We start from the raw sequence: 23,023 nt of genomic DNA, 5'->3' as shown, positions 1-23,023 counted from the left end.
AGAGGAGATTTAGATGAGATATTAGGATGAAATTCTTTGCTGTGGGGGTGGTAAGGAACAGGTTGCCCAGAGAAGCTGTGGATGCCCCATCCCTGGAGGTGTTCAAGACCAGGCTGGATAGGGCTTTGAGCAACCTGGTCTGGTGGGAGGTGTCCTTCCAACCCTACCCATTCTATGATTCTATAGCAGGGGCATAAAGCAGCATTTCCATTGCAAATCCAGTATTTCAAGCCTTTTTATGCCGATCATAATGTTACACCTCGAACTAAAACATGGTGGAAAGTTCACAGCATGGATCAGGATATTTTAAGTCTCATCTGTCTTACTTGGATTTTATTATAATTTGGAAAATGCTTAGCTCCAGTTCTTGCCCTGTGGAACGCAGCCAGCAGCGCAGATGGATAACTCTCCAGGGTGACCACAGCTTTGCAGAGCAATTTTCATCCTGGCTTTTACTTGGCGAGGAGAACGACTATAAAGCATGAACCCTCGGTGGCCATGCCAGCCTTCACGCACTCCTACAGCCCCAGCGTGAGCCGCTCCGACTCTGAGACATGCTCCTCGCATGAACTTCAGGGCAAGTCAAGGCTCCTGCAGGGTGGCTGCAGGTGGACCTGCTGTGTCTTGGTTGACTCAGCCCTGAGATTCCCTGTGAATTAGCCAGGCTGCTACACCCGTCACACAAACTTTCTTATGATGGGCAGCTACAAACCGATTTTCAAGGAAGAAGTCCCTGGTTCAGCTAGGAATTCTCTTGTAGCTCCATCCCACAAAGCGTGGGTTCAATATGAGCCACTACCTTCCCTTTGAGACACCAGGAGAGCATATTTACTGATGGCCAAATAACTTGGTTTCCTATTCTCCTGTTTCTATCGAGCTTCCTTTTGCTGTTTTCCCTACCCTTCAACTCCTTCTCTCGGCTTGAAGCACCCACAGGTATCAGGAGGCACCTTGAGATGCCCAAATAACAAACCACACACACCCTGGACACACGGCTGAGACAACAAGTGTTCCTCCTTGCAATCTCTACTTTCTCACCTTCTCATTTAGCTCAAGTAGTACCATCCCCACTAATAAAAAGCTCAAATAAAGGGGCTCACACTCAGGGCTCCCATGAGAACGTTGGTGGTCACCACCATTTTTGTAAATCGCTTTGACAATTCAGTAACACAAAAAAGCTCAAATCCGTATCTTTCTTCAGCATAGTGTCCCTAATAACTTAATTAAATTAAAAACCCTAGCAATTTAAACTTAAAAGCTAAAGGACACATTGTTTCGTGTACTTATGCTGCTGTTTGCAAATCCACCTGCCAATCAACAGCAGGAAAAAAAAAAAGAAAAAAAAAGGTAGTGATTTGTAAAGAGCTTTCTTCTTTGGAAGAAAAAACCCAGAATGATATTTATCAAAGGCACATTTGCCCTTGAGTCTAAAAAAAGAAAGCATGAAAATGCCTTCAAATTCTTCTTAGTTCTAAGGCATGTCTTTTTGTTCATGCTTAACTGCAGAAGAAAAATTAGGAACAAGTGTGTGCATATCAGTGCATGTGTTAGCATTGGCTTTAATTGGTTAGGAGTAAATTAATGGCTGCTTGCAATATTTCTGGCAATCTGTTATAAGCTATGTAAATTTTTAAAAGAGGTTTCTTGAAAAGGCTGGCTGAAATCCTGTAATTCATATTCTGCTGGGGGAATTGATTTGAGAAATAATAATGAAATGTTTTACCTCAGTGATGAATCTCAGTTTTGTAGCACTGCAATTTTTTAAAGATTCTTGTAAATAATGCTACGAGTGTTTCTAAGAATAATCTACTTGAAATAAATATATCTGTCTCTGAATTCATAGCATTCTTGCACTGTTCTTTTTCACCTCTTTCTTATTCCACCATTCCAGGGGTTCATTGAAAAGCCACATCAGCTTTAATATTATTATAATAAATTAAAATCCAACTTTTGTTACCATGTGGCCTGCTCCAGTCAGTTTTAATAACAGTTTTGCTATTGAATTCAGTGGGAACTTAATCAAATCCTTAAGAGAGAGGTCCAGGTTTATACAGGCGAGCTGGAAATGGCCCAACACACCACTGACTCTTCAAGGTGAGCCTGCCTCGGTCATTTTGGTGGGAGCCGTTAAACATTGACTGGGACAGAGGAAAACCACCTAACTTGACTGCCCAGGCCACTTGTTCAGGCTGCAGGAAAAGAAATTAAAGCCTCAAATGAGATAGATAAGGACATGGACCAGAACCTCCCACAATCATAGAATCATAGAATCGTCTCGGTTGGAAGGGACCTTTCAGATCATCGAGTCCAACCATCAACTCAACACCGACAAAACCACCACTAACCCGTGTCCCTCAGCACCACGTCTGCATGTCTTTTGAATACCACCAGGGATGGTGACTCCACCACTTCCCTGGGCAGTCTGTTCCAATGCTTGATAACCTGTAAAATTTTTTTCCTAATATCCAATCAATGACTCCTTCAGCACAGCCAGGGGAAGGGAAAAGCTCCCATGGAAATGAACCAAGAGTTGAACCACCACGTCTCCTCGCGCCATTCATCTTTTCAATAACTACCCACTATTCACACAGACCATCTGCACTCTAGATGGTCAGTGACCAACTCTCAAGAGCAAAAACATGGGTCTTAAAAGGCCCACAATTCAAGACATGGGGGTTTCCTCCAGTTTTCAGGGAACTTGCAGTGACCACACTTCAGTTGAACACATACCATCCACCCAAGGCAGTCAACAGTTTTAATTGCTGTTGGCAATTAAAAACCTGGAAAGAGACACTTCCACTTGTCTGGGGAACAACCTCAGCAGTGGGAAACTCAGGCCAAAGAGGCCCACCCCTGAAGTGCAGCCCAATGAAGAAAGTTGGAAAGTTTTATTGCTTGTCCTAGGCAGGTAATGCAGACTGTCTTTGGGGGAAAGCCCCAGGACAGGAACTGACTAAAAGCAAATTAATGATATAGCTTTTATTATGGATGTATGCATCACTCCTGCAATGTCCCTAGCTGCTTTAGCTCTGCTTTTCTCTTACCTTGTATATCTGACACTTCCCTTTTTAATGCTTAGCGGTATGCAATAATGTATCTTGTACTGTCAATAATGCTGTTATCCCTGAATAAAAAATCAGAAACTACCAAAAAAAAAAGAGAGGGAGGGAAGGAGAAAGGTTATGAAAGAATATGGCTCAATGCCCAGAAAACTTCAATATGTTGTAAAAGGAAAAGATTGCTAATTAGGGTGTTGCGTAGTCTAATCTAGTCCCCTCTGTGCTGCAAGAAATTTAACCCAGCTCACTTGGCTGATGGCTGGAGAAGTGGGAATACAGTGTGGGAGCTCTGGAATCAGATTATTGAGATGATCTATGAAGTAATGAGGCAATGAAATGCAGCTGGATGCAGGGATTTCACTGCTGGGCTCAGAACACAGGGAAAAGGTTCTCAAATTAACCAGAAGGCTGGTCCACCCCACAGCTCGTCATTACACTTGGCTGTACTAAAGCCTCCCACCAAACTGGCCCCACATTGCTTGTGTGCTGAGTGATGGAAGGCAGGGAAAAAAAGGCTTTGGAAAAACTGGCTGCTACTCCAGATGCTTCAAGAGATTGGCCATGCTGGACCGTTTTGGAAGAGAGGAGGAAAATGATGCAGGAAGCACCATGAGAGCTTATGGATGCACTCCTTGAGCTCCCAGGTTTTTAACACCTGCAGCCAAATTCTGTGTTTCTGTGGAATAAGTAGGATGCAAACCCATGTGGAATGGAGAACATGATCTGGAGCTTAGGAAAGACAAATGGGATGGAAACCGATCTGTCAGAGCAGCGATTCCCGGAGGTCTCAGCTCTACCCCTCGCACCTCCTACCACACAGGTGGGCTTCCCCCGGAGCCACCACCTGGGTCTGGACCCTGCTTCTCCCAGGGAAACCAGGAGGAAAGTGGCTCTCATGCAGGACCTCCAGCACAGCTGCTCACCCCATCCCCACTGTTATTTATCAACATGTTGATTCGGGAACAGCTGCTCCCAAGTCACTTTAGGTTTTCTAATGCTGGGTTTTCTTTCCTACAGTTACAAATGACCTGCCTTCAGCTTCCGTTGCTGCATTATTATAATGACCTGGGTAAAATCTGTCATCTCACAGAGATTTTGGTGACCCGAACCTGGCAAACGGTGTCTCACTTGCGATTTTGGTTGGAAAAGGTGATATTTTGAAGTCTAGCTACGTGATCTTAGCTGGAGATCAGCCTCTTGGTTACAAACATTTACAGGCATGAAAAATTATTTTGAAAAATACTGAAGCCCCCTTAAAGGTCCAGAGTTGTATCTTTGGATACAGGGGCAGGTGAAATAACATGCACACCAGAGAGAGCATCGCTGCTACTGCGGAGCGATACGTACGTGTTCATAAACAAGGACACAAGCCACCCGCTGGCCCATCCAGGCGGTAGGCTTGGAAAGATATATGTATACCCAAATAACACATGGCTTAATTTGCATACTAATTAATCTGTAATATCTTATTTGCATATATATTAATCTGAAGGTGCTATATAAAATACTTGATTTTAAGGAGTGCGAGCAGGTACTTGACAGACAGTTATGATAATCTTCATTTTAGGTTAAAAAAGGAATTAATAATGGCTTTGGTTAATATTAAAGACCAATTTCTAAGAGAGAAATGCAAAACATCTGCAGCCTGGAGTCATTAGGGGTAAAGTCTGTTGAGGCCAAGGAAATTATTCAGCCTTCATGGCTCAGCGAGGTGACTCAGAGCTTCCTCCTGCCGAGTCAGGCGGGCTCCTCGTGGCCCCGTCTTCTCCTGGGCAGGTTGCTCATACCATCAGCCACATAAATATGCCATGAATGTGGGTAATTCACCCTCGGTTTAGTGTCGTCTCTCCTCCTGGAGATTACAGCAGCCATCACAGGCAGAGCTGCAAAGAGACAAGGGAAGAGGGAGGGGGTTTTGTCTCAGATAAGTCAAGGCAGGGAAAAGGGATGGGAAAAGCCGAGGTGTCTCTGCTCAGCTGCACGGGGACCAAGGTGGGCAAGGTGGAAACACGAGGTGGCTTACTGATCGTTGCCCCAACCTGGCTGAGTGTTTACACTGAAACAACACAAACTAGATACGCTGCTTCCTCAGAAAAACAATATTTTGTGGAGTTATGGCCAGCCCAAGGAAGGCTTTGGGGTATCCAAGGCTTCCTGGTCACTTTGGCTCACATCCAAAGCCAGACACAAACTCTCAAATTTCTGACCCACGTTCCTGGGGATAAAGTTTCATTGTGGGCTGGAAGGGAACTCTCAGCTAGAAGGTCTTAAAAAAATGCCTAAACCCATAAAAAAATTGATTTAATGGCGCTGACCCACTAAAACTATGACCCCGGACATAGGCAACACATTGACAGTGCTGTGGGATGTGGGTGGCATCTGCTGCTGGGTCCCAGCAGCCCATCGGGGATGGGGACAGGGCTCTGCAGAGGGCACAGGGGCTCGAGAGGGTTCCCAGCTGTGAGGACAGCCATTGCCTTGCCTTTCAGATGGCGTTTCTATTCACAGAAAGGAGTTTGTTGAATAGGAGCAATATGATTTTAAGATGACTATTATTTACTGTGCAAGCTGCCATTGCAAACTGTGATTAAAGGTGCTCTTTTTGCTAAGACACAGCTCTTTTTTTACTGCAAGCTCTGCCTTTAAATTCTGCTGATATTTTGAAAAGGACAGGCGCAGAGGGAGAGCGACGGGGACAGGAAAGCATCTCCAGGCAGGCCAGGTTGAGCTGGATGCAAGCACAGTGTGCTCTTCTCCTTGGGGCGAAGGTGAAGGCCGTGGTGGCCATGGGGACTGTGGATTTGGCGAAGAAGCCTGTTGTGTTTGCATTTCTCAAAAGAAAATGGAAAAATGGGAAAAACTTATGTGTTGAGTGATGTGTTCCCAGGTGGTGTTATAGGTCCATGTAATCCAAAAAGTATTTAACAAATCTATACTGACATCAGCTCATGTTAGGCTTATACATTATGGTACCGTGGAGATAAAAATCAACCCCGTGTGATTCCTGTCCTCCTTGCCGGGGGTGACTGAAGAGACTCAGGTTATGAGACCTGGCAGCTGGGGGTCACTTTTGGGGACCTTGACCTGTGTCCCATGGCAAGAGGAGGGGAGGAGAGAAGAGGAACATCAGCCTGCTTAATGCTCTTGCTCTGGGACATCTTATCCTGGGGGAAAAACTTGCAAATCCCACAGCTTTCCGAGCCACACCAGCATCCATCCGGGGCCAAGGGGAATCCTCCGCATGGAGGGATGCTTCCTTCTCCTCTCTGCAGCTGGTCCCCCCAACTGCCATCTGGAAATACCTTTCCTCCCGCCCCGGTGCCAAGGAACAGCTTGCTTACACCTTGCTTCCGCGCTACCCTCCCTCTCGCCAAATTCCTCCCCGCAGTCCCCAGCGAACGGCACAACTCCCTCTTCACTTATTTGCTTTTACTGCCTGTCTACGAGCTTTCCAAAGAGCACTTCATCCTTAGAAAAATATCCTTGCCTTTAGCGCTTTGGATGCTGTTTGCCCAGCAAAAGCCTTTGAGGGATATGGATTCTGGACCATCACGATTTTAAAGAGATCATAGTGCTTGGGAGATCATAGTGCTAATTTTAAACAGATGGGCCTTGACACTGAAAGATACCTTGATTAAATTAAATCTGTGCTCAGCAAAGCTCTGGTATAACTACAGTGACCCTATTTATGCCATTGTAATGATAATCTGTAAGACACGTACGGTGCTCGGTTCAGTTTGGTATCGCCTGAAGGAAATAAACAGCATTGGGAAAATGTAAAATCTTTTCTTTTTTTTTTTTTTTCTCCCCCTTTTTTTGAAGCGATTTAAGCAGCAGGTAAGGGTTTCGCTGCGAGGAAGGAATTACGCCCACGTAGCGAACGCCATGGGAACGGCGGTGCTCCAAGCGCCCTTTCCCGGTTACCTCCACGGGGAGCTCCCCAGGGAGGCCCGGCCACGCCAGCTCCCGCACCTCGGAAAGCGAGCCGCGAGCAGAAAATGCAAAATATGCATTTAAACTTTAAAAATTAATGCTGACATTTATTTAAAAACGTGAGTTGGCAGCTCTCCAATGGTTCGCTGAGTACATTGACTTAGTCAAACGCCCCGCACTTCCTCCCCTTCCTACTAACAAGAATGTTTTTTAAAGGCAAGCTCTGCATCAAAGCCTAGACCCCTTCCTTTTTTTTTTTCTTTTTTTTTTTTTTTTTCTTTTTCCTCCTCTAAGCTGCTGGATGCAAAGACTATTTATAGAGACTGGATCAGAGACAGGCTTCAAGAAAATCTAGATCAGGGTGCTCTAAAATTCAGAGGCGAGAAAGGGTTGTCTGGGAGCCAAGATTTATAAAACAGAAATGTGGGCTCAGCCCTGACTCTCCTCTGCCTTGGCGCATCTGAGCGAGTCACCTGGTGCCCCCAAGCTGCTTCCCACCCCACCTCGGTACGCTTCTCCCTTCCGTGGGCTCTGATCTTCACTAGGATCCCTGAGAGCCACAGTAATACAAAGAATTTCCCAGGGAAGTTCATACCCAAGCTTGTCCCAAGATGCTGTCTCGACACGGCACTGACCCTTGGGTCTCCCTACTCCCAGGATCTTCGTGTCAACGAGCACCAAGCCCCTGGCTTGTGCAGCTCCACCTGTGATATTCGGGGTGCAGGAGTCCTTTGAATACAGCACGGCAATAACGAGCACGTTTTGCAGCTCCCTTTTGGACATGGGAGATGTAACTCCAGCCCTGCTTGGGGAATTTCGAGTGCATCCGCTGTTATAATATCACAGCGTCCGGACATACGAGCTGACAAATTTTGCGGCTGTAAACAGCAGGGGCTTGCTGAGAATCTGGACACCAGAGTATAAAATGGGAATACTTTCCTTAACGCGAAGACAAGTGAAATCTGTATGGTCTTTCCAGGCAGTCTCTCAGCCCTCTGGAAAGCCTGCAGCTGCTATATGGGAATAGCGTAATTCCAATATTGCCAGCTCCCATAAGGACTTAGTGCATTAGGTACTGGTTTCAGAAGCCAGTGTTGTAAGCCTATGGAAACAGGTTTTAGCCTACACTGCTGCTGTAATGAAATGAGAAAGGAATACCCTTAAAGAAAGCTTTTATCATTACGTGTATGTCATCTATAGACCTCTGATTTCCAAACCTGCTCTGAGCAAAGAAGCCAATTAATCTCCGGAAAGAGAAGACAAAATCACCTCCAACAGTGTATTACCCAGTAGATAACAGGCCAGGTTCTGTGTTCCTTTCCTACCAAGGAGAGGCAGGATAACTGGAGCCCTTGGCTTCCGTCCCACAAAGCCACTTCAGGGTCACGACAAATCAACAGAGATCAGATTTTGACCCAATTACAGCTTTGAATTATTTTCCCCCTTGACATATGTTTTCTAAAGTTTTTTTTTTCTGAAAAAAAAAAAAAAGACATGGTTTCATTTGTGAGGAAATTGTGCTGAAGTGCATAAGGAGCCGAATTCTGCTGTGCTGGTGATAAACCAGTGGGGAACTGCTGGGGTTCTGGAGGGAGGAAGGTTCTGTGCATCCAGAACCTTCCGCTGAAAGGGATACATATGGCCAACGAGTGCGAAATCCACTGATAAGGCATCCTTCTACACATCATTACTGCTCCTATAGGTTATATTCATATTACCAACCTAATTAAGCCCCAGCGGAGAACGCCCAGCGCCTCCCACACGATGATCGGCACGAGGAGACAACCCCATCCGGGGTCTTCTCCTTCCCTCTTCACCAACCTCAGGGCTGATTTGAGATGGGACTCCTGCTTTCCTGACCCTGCGCATTTCTCCTACTCAAAGAACCTTTACATCGCTCTGGAGAGAACAGGATGGATTTTACCCAGATGGCAGGAAAATAACATTGCGGATAACTGCCATTGAAAGCCCTGTTAGGCTCTTTTGCTGTGCAATCTCTGCTGCGTATTTTAGCAAAATACTCACCCTCCACTCCAAAATCTCATTAAAAAACAAAATTAAAATGGAAACATTCACCCTTCCCATCTCATAAGCTTATTGCATGTGTTACGTGTGGGTGGTGAGCATGTTAGGTACAATTCAGAGCATAATTTCCTGAGAATTGAAATGTCACCAAGAAAAGGATTGTAAATAATGAAACTTTGAAAGGAATCTGTGATCTTCGTAACAGACAATCATATTTTAATTCTGACTTATGGCTCATCCAATTGCCTACAGTTAGGGAAAAAACAATTCTTTTTCTTATTATATGGGAATCAGATGAATCAGATGAAAAGCCATCAACATCACAGCTTGGAAAACACATACCAATGTTCAGCGATGTGAGCAAAGCCAATGAATCTCCTTCGGTTTGTGGCCCTTTTCATTGGTTTCCCTCAAATATTTATAAGAGATCTACGTGCATAAAAATGTCGGTTGAGAAGTTTTCTAGAGATATCACAGAATTGTTGAGGTTGGAAAAGCAAGTTCATGGAACAACTACTGAGTTAGGCTGGTAGGAGAGGCTGGAAATCTCTTTTCCTCTCTGTAGGTTTTTCAGAGAGCCAGCCAAGTACCAAAATTAGTATTAGATCATGTGGTTGCTCAATCACAGAGCTGGAAGAATGACTGCTGAATGGTAAATAGAGTGAATAGTCTATCCACAGCCCCAACAGGCAGGAACATGCTGGCATAATGCTTCAGATCCGATTTGAATATAAAAAAAAAAAATAAAATACAGAGACATCAAACACTGCTTTAGTATAATTAGGAAGAGCAAAAATGGACAAAATGCACCACATAAATTATTGCAAATGCTTTGCCTAATGACTGAACCCACAAAGACATGCCACAGTGTCCAACAAAAACAAGGCCAGAGGATTTCAATGCCTAGACATGTTCTGATTTTGATTTAAGCCCATCTCTCTCCTGTTGCTTCCAAAAGCCTTGAAGCTTTATACTAAGGATTGCCAATCACTGGAGCTTTTTTTTTTTGCAGCTGGAGAACCAGATCAGTGAGATTTTCTGATGTGAGCACGCCTTCAGCCCATCACCAACAAGCCAACAAGGTAAGACAAACCAAAAGGGTAAGATTTTGTGTAAAGTCCATCCCCACTGCAAAGCAAAGCTGGGTCCCAGGGTGTCCATCCCCCATCCTCCCATGGGGAGGGAGGATGGGAGGACCTCAGGATGGACTTGCCTCCCCTTCTACCTCCTTGCCATTTGCCACAGCTTTGTGAAGTTCCCAGTTCCCTTTGCCAATGGCTGCTGAATTATACACATGCTGATGCGCACACACATACAGCATTCAGAGGAGAAAAAAAAAAAAAAAAGCAACAAAAAAAGCTGCAGAACAGCTTCCAAATAACTCATTTCATTGATTACGTTCTCAAGGACTCTCACTTCTGGTCCTCCGCCATCCTGCTTTTTGCTAAACAAAAATCAGGGTCGGTGTTTTATAATTCTCCTGCCTAAAAGGGACCGTACAACACTGTGGCAAGAGCCTTATGTTATTCCCCCAGGAGCACTCCTCGAATATTGATGGTACCACAGGAGCACAGAGCAAGTCCCCATTGCCCCTAAAGGCTGCATCCCAGTTTCCACTGGCCTCGCACCAGGGACCCTCGTGCGACCCCAGACAGCTGGCGCTGGGGAATGCCCGAGACAAATAACAGTGTTTTCTTGTCAGTGGCTAACCCAAAAATTCGGAAAAATTAAAAAAAAAAAAAAAAAGAAAAATCACATTGTATTAACGCAAAGCAGCATTTATCCACATTTTCTTGGCAAGAAATAATCAAACTAACAAGCCAAAAAGAAAAAAGTAACTGTTTAAGATCTGACTAAACGTTCCATTTCTGTGTTTGTTAACCTTTCTCTTGATCAAAGCTGGGCGACTCTGTACATGAGGATACCGTTTTGAAAATTAAAAAAGGGGTCTGTTTTTTCCACCTTCTCTTCCTCTTCCCTCCTCCTCCTCCAGCTGAACTCCCAAACAGTCCATTGTCAGCCACCCTTTGCCTCTCCGTGACCTCCCCTCCCACCCGCCTCTTCTTTTTTTCCGAGATTTCCTTCCAGCCGAGAACCTGTGCCTCTGGGGGGAGGCGTTTTGCCATAAAGACGCGATTGTTTGAGATTTCGATATTGGCCTCATTCAGCATTTGATGTCATTCCTTCGGTTACTGACACTGAACCGCCTTTGTACTAAACAGGACAAAAACAGGGAAACAAATAAAAAATCCCATCTATGCTTATGCGAGACCCGACCAGAAACCATCAGACGTACCAGCTTCATTCCACGTCCTCCAGAAAAAATAACCTTTCCACAAATTTAGACCCCTGATGGCGACCACAGACCCAACACACACAAGGGGGGTTGTCTACCACACAAGGTAGACACAAGGAGCCAGAGCAAAGCGGTGTTTCCGAGCTGTCCCCGGGTGCTTTTTGCCAGCACCTGAGACAGTTTTACTGTCCAAAAAGGTGAGTATTTGTGAGAAAATGGAACGTTTCCAAACAAGAGACAAGGTGAATTTCTTACGCACTGCAAAACTGACTGGTAAATTTTTTTAAATAACTACATACGTTTTATTATCTTGGACCTTTTAATGCCTCACATCTCTAATTGTAGTAGTAATTATTAGCTCAGTTAATGAAAGCTTTGGAAACAAGATTGTGTGGGAGTATTTCAAGTTATGAGTTAAGTCTTTTAACTCAGTAACTGCCAATGATTAATTCATTTTTCCGTTTAAGCGCTGAAAAGCTGAAATATTATTTCCTCGAACTGTATTTGTGCTTGGCGGTTCTGAGTTAATTACTACTCTGTGAGCACCTTTAAATCAAATTCTGAGGTTCCCAGGTGTATGTATCATGCAGTCCTGGTAAATCCTTCAACATCTGCCTGGAAAAGGATTACTGAACTTGACTGATGACGCCATTCCTCTGAAGGTCTGCCCGTAGGTACCTACAGCCACTAAAGGCTCTACAAGTGCAATGGCAGTAAAGAGCTTAGGCTTGTAGAAGTTCTCATATAAATAAGGATTATACTCATGAACTTCTGGTTTGGAAATCACCCACCTTCATTTTTCTGGATGAAAATAAGGTCTTGGTCAAAACCTTGGAAAAATATAAGTATGTGCATAAATCACCGGTTCATCGGCTACGACTGGTGGAAGAAGCCTCACTTCCATAAGGAGTTGTAACAACCACAGCTCACTGGTGAGATAACCTGGCCTTGGATTGAGGCTGATTTGGCCCATTTCTGTAATTTCAAGCTCTGGATGTGTTTCTCTTACCTGAGCAGTGGGGACTGACCAAGTGCACAAAGAGAAGGACACATGAAATACAGGGAGGACCAAGAAGGCGCAGAGGACACGTTGCACTGCTGGAGCTCCAGATGCTGGAGCATCCTCAGGGCCACAGAACCAGGGGCTCAGGGCAGCCTAGCAGGTGGGCAAGCACTTCAGCTGCCCATCTAAATCCTTACTTTCCCACAGGACTCCCCTGTTTCCCTGCCAGAACCACATGGAAGCATCTTCTCTCTCAAAGACAGAAGGACTGAGGACAAGAAAGAGACCAAAAGAGCATTTTTTTTTTTCATCAGCAAGGAATAATTTTTTTCAAAGCAAGAGACAGCATCTCTATCAGAGTGCTAACCCTCCTGTGTGTCAGTATGGCTCTTTATCTGTCCCTTACCACAGGTTTCCTCTTCCTTAAGGATGCTCCCAAGCACTAACACGTCCTCAAGCTGCTTCCTGGCCCAGGTAACCTTTGCTTTCCTGGTTCAGGGCTTGGGAACCTGCTAAACCCAGCATCCTCCTCCCCCTGAGGGAGACAACGGCGCTCACCAGTGCCACAACCTTTCAGAGGGGGAGTACCACCACAGGGGAAAGAAGCAGCCAAGTCATTAGAGAAACCAACATGTTCTGGGCTTCGAACAACACATTTTACAATTTCTGTAGCGCACCGAATCACAGAATTGTCAGAGTTGGAAGAGACCTCTAGAGACCACCTAGTCCAACTCCTCTGCTAAAGCAGGGTTGCCCAGAGCACATCACTCAGGACTGCATCCAGGCGGGTCTTGAAGATCTCCAGAGAAGGGGACTCTACAATCTCCCTGGGCAGCCTGTTCCAGGGCTCTGTCACCTTCACTGTAAAGAAGTTTTTCCTCGTATTTGAGTGGAACCTCCTATGTTCCAGCTTGTGCCTGTTGCCCCCTGTCCTGTCACTGGGAACCACTGAACGGAGTCTGGTTCCATCCTCCTTCAACCCACCCTTTAGGTACTTGTAAGCATTAATAAGGTCTCTCCTCAGTCTTCTCTTCACCAGGCTAAAGAGTCCCAGCTCTCTCAGCCCACCGAAGCCCACTCCTGGGTCCTGATCCTTGCTTCCAGTGCAATTTCTATATTTTCTCCACTAAGCCTCAAAGACAAAAGACAGAAAACGCCTTAGGAGCAGAACCGGGACCTGACACTGAAGAAACAAGATCTCTGTCTTTCCTCACTCACATGGAACAACCCCAAACTACCGCTCAATGCAACCTCTTGTGCTCAGATCTCGCCCAGCCCCACAAGGTGGCTCTAGCAGGAGAGGCAGCTAAAGAGTCCCGCAGCTGTGGCCTTGAGGTCGGGCCACTCTTTGGGGCAGAAAATTTTTATTTCCTTTTCTTCACCTAGTATGAGTACACCTCCCCCTGCTGCCATTCAAAAATGGCCCAGAAAATTTCAATCAAACTTGTTTGGTTTTTCACCGCATCATTACACTAAATTAAATCAATAACTTTCAGGTGGGAGGGAGAAATCCATGATTTTCTTGTTAGCTCTTTGTGCAATCATCTTTCTTCATTAGAGACACCTGAGACCTATGTCAGAATATATGTTAATATATAGGCCAACTTTTAAACTGCTTTCTTTATTATTCATGTTTTCTGAGTGCTGTTGCTAACTGTCACGTCAGAGGGCTGGTGGATATAAATGGAACCATTAAAAATAGCTCATTTTAGTAACAACACGGCACTATTCATATTTTATTCAGTATTTAACAGTCCACAGGAGACTCTCGTGCTTTCTTATTTGCCAGGCTCTCTTATTTGACTCTTCTAAACGTCACTGTCAACAATTCACATCCAGTTCATCCTCCTGAGCCAAATGGGTTTCATAAAGCCCACCATAACCAAAGAAGCTAAACAGATGGTACACCACATCCCTGCAATTTCCTCAGGCTGGAGTTTCATCCCTTGAAAATAACAGCTCCCCTTGAAGTAAGTATATTCCTTTATATTAAAACATGAAATATAATAATTACAGAGGCTACGGAACAATTCACTCAGTCATTGAATGAGCAAGATAAATAAACGCAGGAGCAGGTAACTGCTTTGCCTTCCCTCCACATCACCCAGCCGGCCTCTGCCATCCTGCTTCCCAAATATGTCTGGAAGAAAGACGGAGGACACTGAGTGCCCCTCTGCTTTGATCTTGTCACTCCAGCAGTGTAGGACATTGCCACCTTAAAGAGCAGAGGCATTTATTCCCACTGGAAAACCAGCTCCATGGACGGGTGCCTGAACAGGGACCAAAAAAACCCTATTTGGTCATCTCAACAGGTGATGAGCTAGAAGAGGTTGAACACCTCTGGAAATTCAGGCGATTCTGGGGATATTCACAGCACGTCAAGCTCCAGAGCTAGTGCCAAGGACATGGGACATCTACATGGCACAGCCACTGCTGTCCTGGCTGAGGTCAGTGCTTGGGCAGCCACCTGCAGCTGGATGGAGAACTGTTGGTCTTCCCAACAGTACCACCAAAGGACTCAAAGGGTTTTGCCTATCGGCCCCTGTCCACAGCCTCTCCAGGAGCAGGATTTAACTCAACCAACACGCTTTGAGAAGTCCCAACCATGAAAAGCTGCCTGTGGGTATTTTGCAAGTCGGCTACCTTGGACCCTGGATTACAGAGGGCGATTACAAATGCTGGTCCATGCAACCATCGCTTATAGATTGGGATGACCAGTTTTTCTATTTTTCATCTCCTTGCCCATCTGATTTATTTGGATTATAAACTCCAACCCTTACTACAGTTTATACAGTTCTTAGCATAAGAAGATGATAATCTCTGTGTGGGTAACTGTAATAGAAACGAGAGCAAATCAACATCACAAGAATATATTAAACTGTTTCGTTCCAGGAGATTAAAAGAAGAGATTATGCTGATATTAAACTTTTTAAAGTTCAATAAATGCAATCTACTTGCTTATTCTTTTTTCCAGGGCTATTGTTTTGTTGTAGGTTCATAGTTTGTCCTCGCGATGAGCCTCAAAGCTTTTCAGAAGGATCCCCCTTCTCTGATACAGCCACCTCTGGGGCTGGCTCACGGCAGCTGTTCAGCATCACACTGGGACGCTAGTCATAATAGTACTCGCAGCACTTACATAGAATTTTATACTTTCAAAGCTCTTAAATTAATTAGTTACAGGGCTACAGTATGGATCCAGGCAGGATGTGAAAAAGAAAATTGTATCCAGTGGAAACTACAGGGGGAATTTGGGGAAACGTAATGTAATTACCCGATTTGGAATCTGGCCAGAGCACTGCTGCTCGAAACGCCGTGGGATCTCTAATGACCACCCGCGGTCAGGACCTCGGCTCCATGTCTGCTCCGAAAGATGAGGAAAGCCCTAACAAAATGTGCTCAGTCATCAGGTACAGGAAAGGCATGATTATACAAAATCTGATTTTTTTCCCCCCTAGATGTCTCCCAGCGATGGGCACTGGGCCCTGGGAACTCATGTCAACTCAGACCTGGGGAACTTCAAAACTCTTTTCAATTAAGCAGTTCCAACTCTGGGTGATATTTACAAACGATCCATCTCCTAAATCCATTAACTGGTCTTAATTGGGTTAAAATCCCCAAGCAATTAGTTATCTCAGCCGTTCCCCTCTGAACCTCCCCCCCGGTGCACACACGTGTACCCTCGTTTTAGCTAAAACAAGCACATCAGGTGGTTGCGTTGCTGAGCTACAGCCTTGCTCCGTGCCAATTTGGAAATGTTAATGCCGTGTAGACACGCAGATGTCACAAGGGGCCGATTTTAGGATGCACAAAAGAGGGACCACTAATTGGAAGGAAGGGGGAGAAGGCGATTACAATTGCCACTCACCTCGGTGCTGCCACAGGAGGGAAAGGAAAATGTTGTCAAAAAATTGTCGACAGCGTTTGATGTATGTCACATATTGGGCTGGTGGGAAAAGGGATATTTCAGCTTCACAAAATGTGTAAGGTGGTAAGTCCCACGTGCTGGTTTGGGGTAGAACACTCACAGCCTGATGTATTTTTCCCCACAGCTGGATTTCTGCAATTTTTAAGTTCTCAGTAACATCCAAAGGTGGATGCTGAGGGATCTTTGGCTGATTTTGAAACACAGCATGCAAGGAGGGGTTCCTGGCAGCTGCCTCCCTGAGCAGCCCCAGTCCAGAGGCTTGGTCCAGAGAGCCTTGGAGCAGCTCAAGGATGGTCTGGGGAGAAAAGGGGGATCTGGGAAGACTGAGGACCAAGGGCCCGACTTGGACTCTCAGGTCTCACCATCAGCTTTCACGCTGATGCTGAAGGTGCAGTGAGTAAAGAGACGCTTCATCACAAACATTAAAAAAAAAAAAATTAAAAAAATGGCAAAATTGATTTCTTTTTCTCAAAAGAGAACCTGCTTCACACTTTCCACAGGATCCTCTGTTACATCGACCCATTTTACTTCGCTAGACAAGTTGTCTTTTAGTGAAAGGAAGGGAATTAGGTTTCATCTAGGAGAAGCTTTTCAACAGGTTGTCACCACCTCAGTGATTTAGGGTAGGCAGAACACCTCCTATTCCCAGTTGCCCTCATGCCACCACAAGCCTCCCGTCAGCGTGAAAGCACAGCCCACTGTAGCATCTGGAAAGGCCAGAGGTGAAGTGTTTTCATGGAAAGATAATCAACTCATAAGATAAATGCCTCATCAGGAGGAAATGTCAGCTCCTGAATGAGGACAGTTATTGTAGAAGACATTCTTTACCTAAAGGAAGCAGGTTAATATACCTCCAAATTACTATTTATCACACTATATGATGTTCAATTTCCAGTGTAATTTCCACCGTGCTCTCTATAGCATGTGTGGAAATCAATTCAGAGATCAGTGAATCCTTCTAAATTTTTACAGCTGCAAGTCAAAAACTAATTAAGAAAAGCCACGACAAAGCAAAAAACCATGTAAGACAGCAAAATAATATTTTGAGATGGGCATTTAAAAAAAAAAAAAAAAAAAAGTCAGTCCTGTGCAAACCCTCGTCAGTTCAAATTTAACATATCACTTTAACGCATTGTCTTTTGCAGCTTGAATGGGAGAGACTGGAGAGGGAATGTGCTTTGAGTTCCAGCAGGGAAGGAACAGGGTGACAGCGGAGAGGGGTTTAGAGCAAAAGAGCTTGCAAGAAGCACAGAAGAAGTTTTAAAAAATGTCTTGAAGGAATCATCAGCACACGCTAGGTGTAAAACATGACAGAGTTCATACAGGAGCCCTGGGAGAAGAGTCAGAGGTGACTCGTGAAGGACGCCGACAACGGTGTAAGAATTGGAGAGGGCTGGAAAAGAACCCCACAAAAGCGCTATGAGAAAAGAGGGCGATGCCACTCAGAAGAGCTGCAGAGTTAGAGCCAAGTGTGTTTAAGAGCCCCACACATTAGGGGAGCGATGGAGTGACAGCAAATTTGAGTATCTCGGAATGAGGAGTAATTTCCTTTCAGGAGATACGCAACCTTTAAAAAAAATTAAAAATTTTTGATGAATACTTTCCAAATGGGTTCTGAAAAATAAGCAGCTCTCTTCAAGCTTTTAAATGACTTGTAAAGCAGCCTAGATTATTTTTACTGCAATGTCCTTCGCTTTCCTTTCCTGAGCCAAAAGTCCTGCTGCATGAGGTGATGGGGTCCTGCCCATGGGGTCTGCTGAGGCTGGTCACCTCCGAAAGTCCTCCCTGTACAGCTTCTGCCCCAGGGGATGTGGGAATAGACTTTCACTGGCTCAATCATGTCTCCAGTAATTAAAGAGGAAATGAATATTGCTCAGAGGTGTTGCTTAGAGCCCCACAGAACTAACACTGTCATATTGCTGAGCTCTTTTCTGATTTCACCCTAATTTTTACAGCCTGGCCCAGCACTTTTACATTTCCAAAAGTTATTCTGTGATCAGCTCCCAGGCATCTCACACCCAATCAGGAGATTCAAACCAGCTATAAACCTCTTCAGCACCTCTCAAGTCATCTGAAGTGTATATATATATATATATATATATATCTATATCTTAGCCCTGCTGACAAGATCTACTTTGGGCCGTGTTGTTTCTCACCCACCACCTTGCTCTAATAACAGTTACATTTTACAATTTTCAAAAGCTGTCAACATCATCGATCTTCCAGCCTGAATGCACTTGTCTTCTATTCTGTGTGTTGAATTACCTGTGCCACAATTAAGTCTTTATTTAGCTGAAGGCATCTTACCTCCATGGCAGTGTCTCATTTGTTCCCTAGCAGAGCAGTAATCTAATCAAATAATGCTGTAACTAAAAAATACATATGTACATTTTAAAAAAAAAAATAAAAAAATTCCATCAGTGTCTTGTGAGATGGACACACTCCGCATGGTAAACCATCACTCTGGTAGGATAATTGGTTTGGTTTGATCAAAACTGCACACTCTGACAGAACTAAGCGTCTGGCAGTACTCACAGCTCAGCATTAAAAGAGAAGATTGTCTTTGTCAGATCTGTCATGAAAACCAAAAAATGAGAGACCGGACTATACTGAGCAAAAATGAAGGGATATCCTCTAAATCCCAAAGGCTGTGTGCCTTATTTATCCTGGTGCTGCACATTTAGTCTCTACTGTAAGTTCTCTACGATCTCTTTTGATGTCTTCTATTAAAGAGAAGGAAAGCTGCCAGCAAAGACATCCCACAGAAGTCCTATCCATTTCCTCCTGCCTCTTCAGAAAGGCCACGATGACCTGAGCAGGGCTACATCATGTGGGCAATGAAAAATGAAGTAGGGCTACCTGCAGCATTAGTTGGAAAATGACTATCGTTTTATTGCCACCTTAGTAAAATGACACTCGAGGTCTACAGCTGACACCCTCCAGGTTTGCAGATAGGAAAGGGGGCAGAGACCATGGAAATTACCTGCCGTGACGGCCTCCTCTCACACCCTCAGTGCTTCTAAGCATGGGGTCCTGCCTGGGCTGCGGCATCTCTTCCAGAAAAACACCCCAACTTGGTGGAAATCCTGGAGACTCAGCTCACCACTGCTCTGTGCCAGTTGTTTCTTCTGACCACTGCTCCCAGCAGCACCCTTTTTGCTGGTTATTCACCACGTCTTCCAGGCTCTCCGTACTTGGATCATTTGTGGTGTTACTCTAACGCTCCTGGCATTTAAAAAGATCCACATCTCACTTGACAGACATCTGTAGAAGATGCTATGTTTTGATTTGTAGAGCAAAACCAAATTTGGTCTAGAATCCTGCCATCTGGTGACTCCAAATAATTCTTGCATATGGCTACAAAAGCTTGCATCTTTTATTTTGCTTTACTGTATAACTTAACCACTTATCACTTATCCGCCCTTCCACAGCCCTTTACTCAGCGTATGATAAACCTCTTTGAATAAAAAAGGGTCTTTCAGCTGAACACAGCACTTTTGTCTCTGTTTTACAAGCAAAAATAAGATGACGCAAAATGGCAAGCCACTTGGCCAAAATCACCCAGAAAAAAAAAAAAAAAAAAAGGACATGATCCAGCTCTCTCAATCTTCTGCCTCCACCCTGAAACAAGTCTACCACCAGCCCACTAACAGGCTTGTTTTGGTTTTATAAGGTAAACTACTCCGTTAAAATCAAGAGAGGGAGAAAAAAATCAGCCAGTGTCTTCGTGACATTAGAGAGAAGATGCACCACCTTCTTGACAGACAGAGTTTTGTGCCCCATTGCTCTGTGCAGCGCTTTTAACTAAGACCAAGAAACCATAAACCATAAGGTCTCACAGCTTCTCTGGGCAACCTGGGCCAGGGTCTCACCACCCCCACAGCAAAGAGTTTCTTCCTAATATCTAGTCTCCATCTACCCTACTTAAGTGGGAAATTAAAAGTTCCTCCCTGAAGGGACTCTGACATTACCTGTTTTTAAAAGAAAAAATGAGATTTCCATGCACCCAGAACCTGGTTTTCTGATAAAACAAGCCAACACGACAGCCAACCTGCAGGTATGGAAACAGGGGCTCAGCTCTGCCCCCCATTCTGATGCTGTAGGAGGTCCTAACCCAGGTCTGCCAGGCAAGAGCCCTCACTCCAAGCCCCTTTCTGCTTTCTCTGGCCTGTGTCACACGGAGAGAACCTCCCTGTTGTCCCCAGCCTACCCAAAACCAGCACACATCCCGATTTCAGCCCTGGAAACAAGAGGAAAACCCAGCCCAGAGGCTGAGCCAGAGTCATCAAGTGATGCAAACAAGGCTTGATTAAGATTCAGGTCAGGTAACGCGCGCTGCCCGTGCCCTTCTGCAGCTCCTTCCTCCCACTGCCTTCAGGGCCACTAAGCTCCTTACACCTCCTGAGGATCCTTACACTCCTGAGGATACACACCGTGATTTTTTTATTTGCAAAGTCCAGCATGTGCCACAATGACGTGAGTGGCACAAAGCGGGGAAAACACCGCCCTAGAGAGCGACAGCCACTTTGAAAGCAACCAGAAGCATTCCCTGACTCTTCCCTCATCCATCCAGTGGGTGGGAAGGAAGGAGGAGAGGAGAGGAGAGAGAAACAGCTCGACAGGGCACGTGAAATTGCATGCTCTTCTTTCCTTCTCCCCTCCCACTTCTCGGAAGGGCCCTGGAGTGTGACTTGCCCCCAGAGGCGTAAACGCATACGCTGAAGGCATCCAGGTTGTTTTTCTGCAAGGAGACTATTATTATTAGCCAAAAGGTGGTTAAACAACAAAACCATCTCTTGGAAGGCTCCTTTCATTGCTAATATTTTCAATACAGTTTGCTAATATTTTCATTCCTAGCAAAGGGCTTATGCAAACAGAGACTGAGGCTCATGGAGAAGAGAAACCAAGCGAAACTGCACTTTCTGCTCCCGTCACTGAGAGTCAAAAACCAAAAGTAGAGTGAAAATAACCGGCGGGCCTCAAGGCACTATCCTTGAGATACTTGGATGAAAAAAGTAGTATTATCAACATCATTATTACCTTCCCATTATTTCCTTATGGAGATGAAGCACATGGCACCTGAATGCCCCAAACCCTGAAATCCCAACTGAGCGCTGCCCCAGGGTCCTTCTCAGCCCTCTGTTGCCTTCCCCATGCTCCAGCCCTGGCCCCATGGAGAAGAACAGCAGGCTCTGTGTCCCACTGCGTGTGTCCGTGAAAAGGCAAAGAGCTCCTGTGCTCAAACACCCACCCTTCCCCAGCCTGCCCAGTTTCAAACCGCCCCTACGTTGAGCCAAGGCTGGAGGAAGGGTGGGAAGCCCAAGCTCCAATAGACGGATGCACATTCAACCATCCTGAAGGACAGAAAGTCTGTGGTTTTGGTCCCAGTCCCACACTGGGTGTAGCCGTGAAAGCAAAACAATGTTCCCTAAAGTCAGGATGATGAGGCTTTCTCCATAAACATTATTTATGGAGGGCAGGGCCGGGGTGAGTGAAAAGCTGGGGAGAGTTTCCATTCTGCCCCAACGACTCGCAAGCCGTAGATTAGGTGATGAAGTTGAGTGACTGGGAACCCTGCCCAGACTCGGTCTTAGCGAAGGGATTAGCAGCCTGGTTTAATGGATGAATCTTTTCACTCTGCTCCACAACGCAACGGCAGAGAAGCGAAGTTTGGAGGTGGCTACGTGCGTCTCACAGAGATTTTCTACAGATTCACGTCCAATTTGTACACACCCCCCATGTGAAAGCGAACTACCTCCCCCTGCCCAGGGCACCCTGGCAGAATATCATAACAGAGTAATCCAACACGTGAAAAATAATCGATCCTGCTTCCTAAATCTCTACCATTTTCTCACTCCAAGGAGTGTATTTTTGCAATTGTCACACTGCCGCATTGAGCCGCTAAACAAGGATGCATGTTCAGTTTTGTCTCAGTTCACTGCTTAATAGCTGCAGCAATTTCTATATATATATTACAGCACTCCCAAATGGTTTCTCCTGAGGGGGCAGGCAATAGCTGGTGCATACTCTCTGCTTTAGATGGATTTTTGTTCTTTTTTTCCACTATTCACAGAAAACAATAATACAGAAAAGACCAAAAAAATGAAATAGAGAAAACAGGCAAAACCAGCAATCATTCCGGAGGGGATGAAAGCAAGCCATTGATCCATTCCATGCCCAAAACGCTCACCTCTGAGTGCTCTGAGACCTCTCAGCACATCTCCAACACCCCAGTGCACCGGGTGATTACCCAAAGCTCGTGTAAATCTGTGGGAATGGATCTACCAACTCCACTGGCTTTGGTTCAGCCTTTAGTCACGCATGTAGATGACAAAGTTTGAAAAAAAACCCACATTCACACAAAAGAAAGGGTGAGAAAGGCATGAGGGGGAGGAATGTTTCTTGCATTGACATTTCTGAAAAACCATTTCTTCTGCAGCTCCCACTAAAGCTGGGGCAGCGAGAGCTGGTTTAGGGAAACCTCTCCTCAGGCGGCACCAAAGTGTGTGTATTCACTTATAGTTGAGCTCGTTGTTAAATATGTCCATTAATTAGGGACAACATGCTTCAAGCAGTTTGGATCCTACAGCTGCCTTGGGTGTTGTGCAGAGGGGGAGCGAAGACTTCAGATAAGCCCACGAGCAGCTGAGCTCCATCTTATGGTGGCTTCCAATCATGGAAAATCTGGGAGAAAATGTGAATATCAACTGAGATGAAGTGTCTTTGGATCCTCCCTGAGAGTAACAGAGCACACAGCGGCTACGGCTGCAACCTGTTGCAGC

Source organism: Numenius arquata, chromosome 9 (genome assembly GCF_964106895.1).
Source record: "Numenius arquata chromosome 9, bNumArq3.hap1.1, whole genome shotgun sequence".
Taxonomy (NCBI): Eukaryota; Metazoa; Chordata; class Aves; order Charadriiformes; family Scolopacidae; genus Numenius; species Numenius arquata.
This window is presented reverse-complemented; position numbering follows the sequence as displayed.